This window comes from Littorina saxatilis, linkage group LG11 (assembly GCF_037325665.1).
Source record: "Littorina saxatilis isolate snail1 linkage group LG11, US_GU_Lsax_2.0, whole genome shotgun sequence".
Classification (NCBI taxonomy): Eukaryota; Metazoa; Mollusca; class Gastropoda; order Littorinimorpha; family Littorinidae; genus Littorina; species Littorina saxatilis.
The window spans coordinates 15,912,947-15,925,330 of record NC_090255.1 but is presented as its reverse complement, the minus strand read 5'-3'; the positions used below and the strand labels follow the sequence as shown (position 1 = coordinate 15,925,330).

The following is a 12,384-nucleotide window of genomic DNA, read 5'->3' as shown; positions in this document are numbered from 1 at the left end:
ACTTATATACCCGACATTTTTATTTCTTATTTTTAGCACAGGTGTAGGAAAAATCATGAACCAAAATGTTATTTATTTTCTAATTTAACATTTTTTTTACAAATATGACCATGGTCTTTTAAACATACAGTGACATTAAACATTGTTATGTTAAAAAAAAGAAAAAAGAAATAAAGCTTTTGTGCACAAATCAGAAAATACATTGTACATTTTACCTACAGGCCAAACAGTGTCTGTTGGCGGCAGAGGGCCCAGCAAGTTGCTATTTTTAGATCGATTAAAAGTTGTCAAGAACAGGCGCTTACATTTGGATGTGTCCACTGATAGTAGGTTTGGTTGTGATCAATCAGAATGATGTAGGAATAAAAATGTATGACAGTTTGGTATGATGACATGTAATTCAAATATGCTGAAATGTAATATTATACATGATATAATATTATTATGGCTGTTGCCATGACCATGAACCCCAAGAAAGGTTTAATGTTATGTAAAATCAAAATACCAAAATCAAGCACCTACTAATTTGGTCTACGGTGCGGCTTGGACCAAAAAAGGATGGACACGCAACTCGCTCAGCCAGCCAGCGCTGCGAGACTTACAGCGGCCAACTTCGCCGCGGCACGCTCATTGGCTAAGTATTGAACTTGCGTCAAGGCCGATGCGCGTAGATTCCCAGAATGTTTACTTTCGGTTAGATTCTTCGACAGCATTCGCAGAGGTGACTGCCGTATTGTGTACCGCAGTCAGAAGTAATTTATTACTTTTGGGAGTTTAGTAACGTGATATCAGTTTTCAATTGTTCGTTCACTTATATTGCTTTCAGATTTAACACACAAGAAACAGTAGCACGGTTTTCGTTGCGAAAATGTGCATTGGCAGTGCTACGCGATCGAATTGTGTATTATGTACACGCGGTGTTCTTCTCAGGAAAAGACCGAAGCGACATGTGACGTCAGTCGTTCAGCCCGCGAGCGGTGGGATGGGGGGGTTCACATGGTTTGTTTGTTTCAGAACCACACCCATATACACACATTTCACATGTAAACCATTTGTCCGCCCCCTGTCGATATTTATCGACTAAGTTCCTTGTTCTACCTATTAGGGACATGATTGATGATACGATGATAGCATAACTCGCCATTGGCTTTTAAAGGGAGTCAGAGCACCCTTCCACCTGATTACATGCCTACACACCAACAGCCGTAACGGATGGTTCACACGGGAAGGGAGTTACCCTTCTTGTTGGTACAACGTGCTTCTTTGATTGGATCGTTCGTTCTTCTACCACGGCCAACAACCAGCAGCCGCACAACAAGCAAAGGTTGGACACGTTTACACCCGAGTTTTGCACGTTACCATTTCTTTGGGCACAATGGAACTTCCTCGTGGCCTGGCCAACTTCCGGAACAGAATCAATACAGCTACATGGCTTCATCAGTGATGATTATTCTGCCTAGGTAAAGATCACACTCTACTCCTGAAGCACGTGCCATTAGCTGAGCGACTGTATCCCACTCATCCGTAGGTGTGCGAGAATATGTAAGCGCAGTGCTTTAAAGATGCCCATGTGGGAATGTGTAAGTGGGCGTAGTCGAATGTCCATGTGGGAATGTGTAAGTGGAGCATATAAGAACTAGATGATTACCCGCTTCGCCGGGTACCGGCTTCGCCGGGAAGAAGTAGAGCCGAATACCAGGCTGCGCCTGGGACCCGGCTTTGCCGGGTGTACGCCGGCTTCGCCGGCGCACGAAGGAAAGGAGATAAACGCGCAAAACACTGGAGACCTTCTAAAAATAGTAACATGCAGTGACCTTCTAAAAATAGTAACGTAGTAACGGGAATATGGATTGACGCCACACGGAGGAAGGGAGATAATCGCGGCTGAAAACACTGGAGAAGATAAGGAAGAGTTACTGGTAGTGGATTCAGACCAAAAAAACACAAAATCGGTTCAGAGCACGTGTTGAAATATCTCATCGACCAGGTTGTGTCCAGGGTGTACCTGAATATGATCACCAAATTTGAAACAGATCCATCGAGAACCTTGGCCGCGCATCGCGCACAGACACACAGACAGACACACACACAGACACTAGTCGTATATATATATATAGATGCCCATGTGTGAATGTGTAAGTGGAGCGTATGAGAATGTGTAAGTGGAGCGTGGTCGAATGTCCATGTGTGAATGGGTAAGTTGAGCGTATAAGAATGTCCATGTGTGCGATGTGTAAGTGAGACATGGATGTGTTCATGACTGAATGCGTAAGCACAATGCAAGGAATGGCCAGAAAGGTATGTGGGAGGTGTGTTAATTTATAACCTGCCCTGTTATATAGTGCTATATGTCTTATGTAAAAACAATGTCCTGTTTGTATTATTGTTATGTACCACGCCTGAATTTCTCTATGAGATAATAAAGTATTATTATTCTTATTCTTATTCTTATCCGCTGCCCTCAGACGATATCCACTAATTGGCAGCAATTTCCATCGGAAACACTAACTTCGTCTTTCACACTAAGCAGGATGAAGTACTAGGTCACTACCTACCGTAGCCCTGACCCTGACCCCTTTACCCAGAGAATCCCTTGGAGTACCAGGTCACTACCGTGTCCTTGACCCTGACCCCAACGTAGCTTCTAACACGTCGCAGCAAGCCCCGTCACACACTGCACCAGAACACGAAGACTTCTTCACAAATCACGGTCCTTTGACACGCAGTTCTTACCTCTTCTTGCAGATTAAATTTCACATTTGCAATATGATAATGATAAGCTTATCTTCGTGTGTGTGTGTGAGAGAGAGAGAGAGAGAGAGAGAGAGAGAGAGAGAGAGAGAGAGAGAGAGAGAGAGAGAGAGAGAGAGTTGCTCCATGTCAAAGACATGTCATAACGTACTCTATAAGGTGTTACAAATGTCATTGAATGTATTAAAACAGTAATAATTATAGCTACCTTCAGGCACCTTCTTTTTTCCCCACCCCCCTACCATCTGCGCGTTAAAATCACTGAATCACAACAACAAAAAAGCTTTGAAGGTTGCTCGGAACGGATTCCCAAGACTGCGTAAATATCGTAAGTCGGAATGATTCAGTCCGTCTCTATTTGCAGGCGCCAACTTGCGTCATCTTTGTGCGAGATCGATATCGCTGCCCCTGATTCATACCGCACTCAATTAGGGTTTTCGTTTTAGTACGAAAGATTAAAGGCTGTGCTTTTTTCTTCAAGATGATATCCTTAGAGAGAGAGAGAGAGAGAGAGAGAGAGAGAGAGAGAGAGAGAGAGAGAGAGAGAGAGAGAGAGAGAGAGAGAGAGAGAGAGAGAGGAGGGAGGGAGGGAGGGAGGGAGGAGGGAGGGAGGGAGAGAGAGAGAGAGAGAGAGAGAGAGAGAGAGAGAGAGAGAGAGGAAGGAGGAAGGGAGGGAGGAAAAAGCTCCCTTGAGGCGGGGCCGGACGATGTTAACGACGTGTGAATTTATCCTCCATTTAAGCACTCTGAGACTAATGCGATTCCTTGGTTCTCGACACACACACACACACACACACACGAACGCACGCACGCTCGCACACACACACACACACACACACACACACACACACACACACACACACACACACACACACACACACACACACACACACACACACACACACAAATAAAGTTAGGTAAAGAATTTAAATTGGATAAATCGAATCCGAGACTTAGCAGTAACAAAGATGTTATCAATAGTATCGACATGGAGTTACCGCCTTTTAGCAAGAAACATGCAATAGCAGGAACTACAAGGAACTTAGTCGATAAATATCGACAGGGGGCCGACAAATGGTTTAAATGGGAAATGTGTGTATATGGGTGTGGGTTTGAAACAAACAAACAAACCAACCCATGTGAACCCCGGGCCGCAGGCCTTCGATGTAGTGATTGAAAAAAAAGGATGTTCTCAAATGGTTCAATTCTCATTTGGTCTGATTCTCAAATGGTACCGGTATACTCCCCCCCCCCCCCTGGCCGCAGGCCTAGGAGTAAAATTTTTATAGACACTGACCTTCTTCCCAGGGGTCATTGACCCAGTTTTAGCTATGAGAGGTGGTTCGCCCAGAGGCTGTAGAGTATACTGGGGCGGTCTCTTTGATGTCTTGAGAGGAAACTTGGCCAGGGTAGTACATGCACCAGAACTGGTGGACACCAAGGACAAACATGAAATCGAAGCAGTTTGCTTTCAGAGAGAACGGTCGTCAGCAACTCAAACTTCTCTGTTTTCTTTTTTTTTTTTTTTAAATCTGACTTTCTTTGTGGCCCCCTGACTCCGCCCCCTCCCTCTGTAAGGACCCTCCTCCACAAGGACCGATTTTTGTCAACATTTTAAAGGTCGCTAGAGAGGGGTTCCACTGTATGACCTAACCGCTACTGGCAGACGGCCTCAATCTTCACGCGCAAAGACGAGATTAATAGGTGCTCGGTTTTGGTATTTTGAATTACATTACATTAAACCTTTGTTGGGTTTCATGGTCATGGCAACAGCCATAATAATATTACATGATGTATAATATCATATTTCAGCATATGTGAATTACATGTCATCATACTAAACTGTCATACATTTTTATTCCTACATTATTCTGATTGATCACAACCAAACCTACTATCATTGGACACATCCAAATGCAAGCGCCTGTTCTTGACAATTTCTCTCTGATCTAAATATAAAATCAGTGCAATTTCCTGGGTCGGGCTTTGCCACAGACACTCACGGTTTGGCCTGTAGGTAAAATGTACAATGTATTTTCTGATTTGTGCACAAAAGCTTTTTTTCTTTTTTCTTTTTTTTAACATAACAATGTTTAATGTCACTGTATGTTTAAAAGACCATGGTCATATTTGTAAAAAAAATGTTAAATTAGAAAATAAATAACATTTTGGTTCATGATTTTTCCTACACCTGTGCTAAAAATAAGAAATAAAAATGTCGGGTATATAAGTCACTCAAATACAGCTAGGTATGAATGGCTCGGTTTGAGTTTGTTGCAGTTGACCCTGCACAATGCGACATATCATGTTTTTGTTGAACAATTTTGACGTCACCCCTCCCATAGGGTGACGTATTTCACAACTTCCTGTGTTACACAAACTCTGTGATGACCAATTTTGACGTCACCCCTCCCATAGGGTGACGGATTTCACAACTTTCTACAGATGAACAATTTTGACGTCACCCCTCCCATAGGGTGACGGATGTCACAACTTCCTGTGTACACAAACTGATGACGTATTTCACAACAAAATGGCGCTGCCCATGGTCAACCTCGAAACTATCCGTATAGAATGGGGGCGTCCTCGCCCCCATAAAAAACGCATCAAGAACATTACACCCGAGATGCGACTGCTTTATAGCCCATTCTCCCATCCAGTCCTTGAGCAGCGCCATAACTGCAGTTCCTTCAGCTACAGTGAAACCTGCGACGAAAGGTCCTCACAAACGTATTCCATAGTTGCAGATGACAGTGTCATGACAGAAATATTTGGTCACAATGATAGACAAAGGGTTTTATCACCGTAAACTAAAGTGTTCCACTTTTGAACACAGCTTTTGTAATCAGTTCAGTTGTGAACACTATGTGAAATGATCTTTAATTTTACTAGCAAAAGTAGCACGTGAAACACAATTTAGGGTTTCCCATGTTAGCCACCTTTGCTAGTGCATTTAGAATTATAGAGTCAGTCCACACAGTGTTAACAACTGGTTAAAAAATCTGTGTTTAAAAGTGGAACATTTCTGTTTCCAGTGTTATTGGGGTGTGTTCTCTCAGCAGAAGGAGAGTGCCACTGTACTTAAAAGTAGTATTCACCCTCCGCCCACTTCCAGGGATGTCTTTTTTTGGAAGAAGTCACCTCAGCCAGTCGATAGCGCGGAGTAGACCTAGTGTTTATAAAAAGAATATCTCCTCATCGACTAGTGGGCGAAGAAGCAATTTTTTTCCTAAGTTCTACCAGTCGATAGCGCGGAGTAGACCTAGTGTTTATAAAAAGAATATCTCCTCATCGACTAGTGGGCGAAGAAGCAATTGTTTCCTAAGTTCTACCAGTCGATAGCGCGGAGTAGATGTAGTAATAAAACACAGATGAGTGGAAAAGGTACAAGATATCCGACAAGAGGACGGAGACGTGTTTCGTGGATATCGTTGTTTGGTCAACGCAGCCGTTTGGTCCCGCGTCGGCCGGTTTCTACTGCTAGTGTACAGTGGAACTCCCTATAAAACCTAAACAACTCTGAGTTAATCAAGTTTGAAAAGGAGGGAGTGTTAAAACGACGGCAGATTTGTTTTTAAAGAGGTTTTAAACAGAATGTCTGGGAAAGCGAGGTCTTAAAAGGGGAAGTCTCAAATCGGGTTGTCTTCACAATGGGGGTTTCACTATACATTGTATGGTGCCTTGTTTTATGGACGCCACAAGCAGCAGTTCCTTTAAATCAGACCGCGGTTCTCGGCCAACAATTTTGAAAGTGGGACACAGCCCCTATTATGTGAATTTGCTTTACACTTCTCTTCGACCAAAATAGAAGAAAACGAGGCCAGCTACAATGCAAAGAACTGAAATGATTGCCTTTTATATCTCTCTGTTTTTCCACTTTCTTGGTCATGCTGGTTCTAGCTTTGAACCACTTTTTTTTTAAACTTTTTTTTTCTTTTTGCGAAGCTTCCACACAGATTAGACTTCATTAATGTGAATGGGCCGAGTGAACAAAAAATAAAGGCAAGATTCTCTTTTCCGTTTTTGGCTTGATGTATTCCAAAATACACCCGAAAAAAATTATACCTGCACGCCCGTTTTCATCACCCCGCCACACAGGCAGACGTCTTCCGTTTAAAAAAAAAAAAGAAGATTCATTTGGATGACAGAATCACATTCTCTGCGCGAAGTGTTTTACTGACCACAAAGATTGGGCAACCAAATGGTACATTTGGGGGTTCCCTGTTTCAGCGTAAAGAGCCTGTGTTTCCTTCACAAAGTCGATTAATATCCGTGTCTCTCTCATGCACTCTCTCTCTCTCTCTCTCTCTCTCTCTCTCTCTCTCTCTCTCTCTCTCTCTCTCTCTCTCTCTCTCTCTCTCTCCCTCTGTCTGTCTGTCTGTCTGTCTGTCTGTCTGTCTGTCTGTCTGTCTGTCTCTCTCTCTCTCTCTCACTCTGGGAGACAGTGAACAAAGAAAGTTGTGAAATGATCAGCGATCAAAACCTTGGAATGCTGGGGTTTTAAGGGGACATAATTCACATAAGAACAGTAGGCTTATCGTACATAGTTTGGATCTGCGTCAACTCACGCGTAGCACACACAGCAGATACTAGAACGTGTTCTCGACGTGCAGCCTCCTCTGTTTAAAGGAAGGAAGCTATTTTTGTGCTACGATCGTGTGTACCACACTTCCCAAGCTACACGCCAATATTCACCTCAGTCGGCCCTTAAACAACAGATATCTGAGTGTGGACAGAAGGACAGTAAAACCATTCAACAAACAGACAGACGGACAAGACCAGACAAGACCAGACAGGCAGACAGACAAGACAAGACAAGACAAGACACGACAGACAGACAAACGGACGGACGTGTGAAAGCTACCCATGCCCCATGTAGAGGGGGTAATGACGAGGGCAATGTGACAAAACCTGAGCTGTCCTCACAGGCTTCCCCACTGCTGTGCAGCACAGGCAAAATCCTCCCCTTTAGCTGCTCGCCAGCTGCTACCAGATACCCCCTGCTGCCAGACATTCCACTCCCACAGGGAAGGCGTCAGTCAGTGGCAGCTGTTGGCACCAGCAGGCTGGCCCTTCTTTGGCCCCTATTAAAAACTCTGGATGTTTACAATTTTCAGTGATCTATTGCAAGTGCTTGGACCTTTTTGGTTTCCCAGGATTAACTGTGTTAGTGAATTGAAACTTTAGAGTATGCACCAGAGCAAAAATGTTTTTAGTTACCAGTATTCTAAATGGAGTTTTTATTGTTGAAAGAGAGCAGGGTTCTGAGTTTTATTCACAGTGGTAGATGTGTTGTTGACAGTTTTGATGCTGTTACATGGGTTCTAACATACTATTCCTACTGTGTTTTGTGGTACCTGATTGTAGGTCTGTATTTTGAACTGTCATGAGCAGTGATGTGTAGGACTGAACTTTGGAAAAAAATAGTTTCTTTAAGGACAAACTGTGATTTGCTGAGGTTCAAGTGCTAGTCTTTCGGATGAGACGAAAAACCGAGGTCCCTTCGTGTACACTATATTGGGGTGTGCACGTTAAAGATCCCACGATTGACAAAAGGGTCTTTCCTGGCAAAATTGTATAGGCATAGATAAAAATGTCCATCAAATACCCGTGTGACTTGGAATAAAGGCCGCGAAAGGTGAACATTCGCCTAACAGGCTTGAGGTTTGCTGGTCGATGTGAATGCGTGATATATTGTGTAAAAAATTCCATCTCACACGGCATAAAAGCGCTTTGAACTTCGGATAAGGCGCTATATAAATAAAGAGAATTATTATTATTATTATTATTATTATTATTTGTGCATGTGTGTTCATTTTCTGACTGGCAAAGGGACTTGAAAAATGGGTGTGGATTTTTTAGTTGTTTAAGTTCAGCACACTTCGTGATGGAAACTCTTCATACAAAAGAAGCACACTTGGAGAGACTACATTCTCTTTGTCGTGTATGTGGAGAAAGATCAAAAAAGAAATATGACACTCTAGTGAAATTGTGTAGGTATGCCACCGTAGAACTTGACAGCTATCATGGAATAAACATCATGCTTGACAACAGTGACATTCATTCTCAAACATTGTGCAACAAATGTTTTTGCAGGGTGATGAAATTAAAAGGTTCACATGTTCCCTCGAAAATTTCGCTTGATAATGCCTATCAGGAAACACATTCCTTTGTTAACACTCTCAAGGGCCGAGTTCTGGGAATAAACAATGATGAAGACAAGATCAGAGTGCTCATGAAGGAACAGCTAACCATTGTCTCTCCCCTCCTTAGAACAGCAGTGTCAAGTCCAAAGTAATGCAAATTAACCTATATAAACTGGCCTAAATTACCGTGTCTCTTCATGGTTGTGATTTTGTAGAAGTGTGTATGTTCCTTCAAAGACAACAGAAAGGTGTTTTATTTCCTTCTTTGAGAAGTGTCTTTTTTTGTGAAACAAGTCTGAATACTATGTACTGAAAAAGATCTCAGCCTGCTTCTGTGATACAGTTTTAAAGAATTCACTGTCAGCAACTGACTCAGTGACTGACTAATAGAATAACCAGAGTTCTTTTGACACAAACAGTGAATGTGAGAACCCTCTCTCTCTAAGTGTTTACACAAGCAACATGAGTACTGTTAGCTGCTATCTTGCCTGGCGCGCGGCCCCCCCACAGTGGAGTAATTAACCCCTTCCTGCCGGCGATTAGGACCTGGTAACAAGACTGGTGGTGAGTGATTCTGCATGCTGGCATGCTGTACTTCACACTGCATTCCTAACATTGCTTGTGGGAAATGGACAGCTTGAGTAATTGGGGTGTGAATGGAGTGGAGATTGGAAGAGATTGTGCTGGGACAGGAATGTGTCTGTTTGTATTCTGTCTCTTTGATACACCACACACTCTTTGCATGTACTCTCGACCTTGTCATGCTTGGTATCATTTTAAAGCTGAATGTATCCCCTATTATGCCATGGGTTGCCCGAGTCTATTTGATCGTGTCAGTTGTGTGTGCTTAGTCAAAATACACACTACCCTACTTTCTGGCTGTAGCAGCCAGCACTAGCAGACAGCAGTGGAGCAAGTGTTTTATTTATAGCGGGCCTACTGCCAGGCAATCTCACGCTGCCAGGCCAGCCCAGCTAAAGAGTGAGCTCTGCACAGCAGTGTCCCACATCCGATACTAACTACCTGAAGCCCTGCGGCGGACCGCGACCTACTTGTGGTTATTGCGTCTTTTGCCAGGCCTCACCACTGGTCTCTGTGTACTGATCGAAGACCCAAAGCAAACAGAGTATCTGAGACGGGCGCGCTGGACTTCTGAAGTCTTCGCTAGTCTGATTGGACCCAAAGCACACCCAGAGGGAACCACTCGAGTCCAGCTTCAGCCGCACTCGAGCCATAGGCTAACAGTATGGAACTGATAGGTTTAGCCTCTCGAACTTGTGAACAGACCAGCGGTACAGAATGTGAGAAGTAATAAACCCATTGGGAACAATAAGGCCTCAATCACCAACACACGCTTACATTTTCTGACATGACGCAACCGTCGTTTATTCTACATGTACAATATATTATAATTTCAACGGCTTCTTTTGAGTGCACGGAGGCAAGAGAGCGGATAAAACGGGGGCAGTTTTGAAAGTCCTATGAAATCGATTAAGACATGCCAGGGCAAAAACCAGTGATGCACTTGCTGCAAAAGGGTTCTTGCCACGAAATATGCGCACTCACTTGTTTTTGTAAAATGACACACTGACACAATAATGCAAAGAAACAACATGCCCCTACCACGAGCGGAGCGACTTGGATAAGACAAGTGCAGTTTGATGGCTACAAGATGTTGTTTCTGCCAGGCAAGTGGTTCAGGTTGTTGCAGTGTATCACTTCAACATCATCAGACTGAAGGAATGGCTTCAAGCAATTGGCAATGTTATGGTCGGCCTACAGTTACCACAACAATGAAGGATCGTTACATCCATATGAAGGCCATGCAGCAAATAAAGGTCACTGAAAAGGCAGCAGGCATCAACCATGAGCTGCCACCAACACTGTTGTCAATGATAAAACTGTTCCAAACTGCTTACACGCTTTCAACTTCAGTGAAAGACGCCCAATCCGCAAAACAACATTGACTGCCAACCATCGAGCTACCGACCAAGCCTGTCGCACTAAACATTTTAGGTGGTGACGTCATCGTAGGGTTACAGATGGGTCCCGCATCTTCATGGATCCTGCTGATGGACGCATCAGAGTTTGGAGGCCTAGCAGAAAGCGCTTTGCAGATGGCGCTGTTCCAGAACGAAATCGTCTGATAGGGGCTCTGTGGTTGTCCGGGGAGAGATTAACTTACGTCGTAGGACATCTCACTACCAATTAGTTGTTATCTTAACTAGTGCTCTCTGCCAGGGTAAGATTTTGCAGTTCTTAGTTGTAAACGGAAACTACAAGTAGTAGCACACACACACACACACACACACACACACACACACATACACACACACACACACACACATACACACACACACACACACACACACACACACACACACACACTCTCTCTCTCTCTTAAAAAAAAAGTTATGGACCACTTTTTTAAACGCATGTCTTACAGAAATGACAAAGTTGAACGGTTTAATTGTTTCTTTATTGTTTTATTTAATAACTGAGGAATGTCCACAGAAAATTTCATTTCAAACATGGCAGCGAAAACAACGCTATAGCGTGTTACTCTAGACAACCCTCTAATTTCAAATTCACAACAGTAGTGTCTCTTAAATGTGTTGCACTGTGATTTATGAAACGGTTAACAAATCAACCCATCTTGTGATTTGATTCATGCCGCACCCAATGTTTTCACTGGGGCTTCCTTGCATCCCTTCTGCGGGTTTTCAAGCCCAGCCCCCCCCCCCCCCCCCCTGTGTGTGTGTGTGTGTGTGTGTGTGTGTGTGTGTGTGTGTATGTGAATGTGTGCGATCGTACTTGCGTGTGTGTGTGTGTGTGTGCGCGCGTCTGTCTGTGCGCGCGTGTGTTGCCGGTGTAACACGACATTTTTACTCCACGAAAAATTTACTCCGGAGTAAATATTTCGTACGAAATTCTTACTCCGAGTACACTTTTCGTACGAGAAAAGAACTCCCCAAGGCACGAAAAAATTACTCCCTCCACGGCATACTTTTTGTGGTAACTATGTATGTATTTTGGAGAAAAAAAAATGTCCCCCGTTGCTTGGTTTGGTTTTTGTTACATTTAATCAAGTTTTTAGTCATTAATTTTAGTTCCCTTTTTTTCGATAAATGTCTTTGATGACGTCATATTCGGCTTTTTAACAAAGTTGAGGCGGCACTGTCACGCCCTCTTTTTTCAATCAAATTTACTGCAATTTTGGTTAAAGCCTCTCGTAAACCATCACATATACTGTCAGGCTTTTACACACAGCACAAACACCCTTTCATTTACACAATCACCGCTTTTGAACATCCTAGGTGCCACCGGCCCCCGTGGCGCAGTGGTTAGCGCATCGGACTGCGGGCCGGGAGATCGTGGTTCGAATCCCATAAGGAGAGCGTGGGTTTTTCGAGCTTCGGTCGGCTCCTACCCAGAGTGGAAGTGCTAAAGTTCCAATGGGAAGGCTGGGATCACACAGCCGAGTGTC

The 12,384-nt window shown here is 43.6% G+C and overlaps 1 protein-coding gene and 1 long non-coding RNA gene across 2 annotated transcripts in view; one reads left to right on the top strand and one right to left on the bottom strand.

Annotated features, from left to right (window-relative positions):
• The window catches only part of LOC138979863 (uncharacterized), a 474,427-nt gene that overhangs the window by 157,161 nt on the left and 304,882 nt on the right, over nt 1-12,384 (top strand). The window lies entirely within an intron of this gene.
• Nucleotides 1-12,384, bottom strand: part of LOC138979861 (uncharacterized) — a 183,887-nt gene that overhangs the window by 26,279 nt on the left and 145,224 nt on the right. The window lies entirely within an intron of this gene.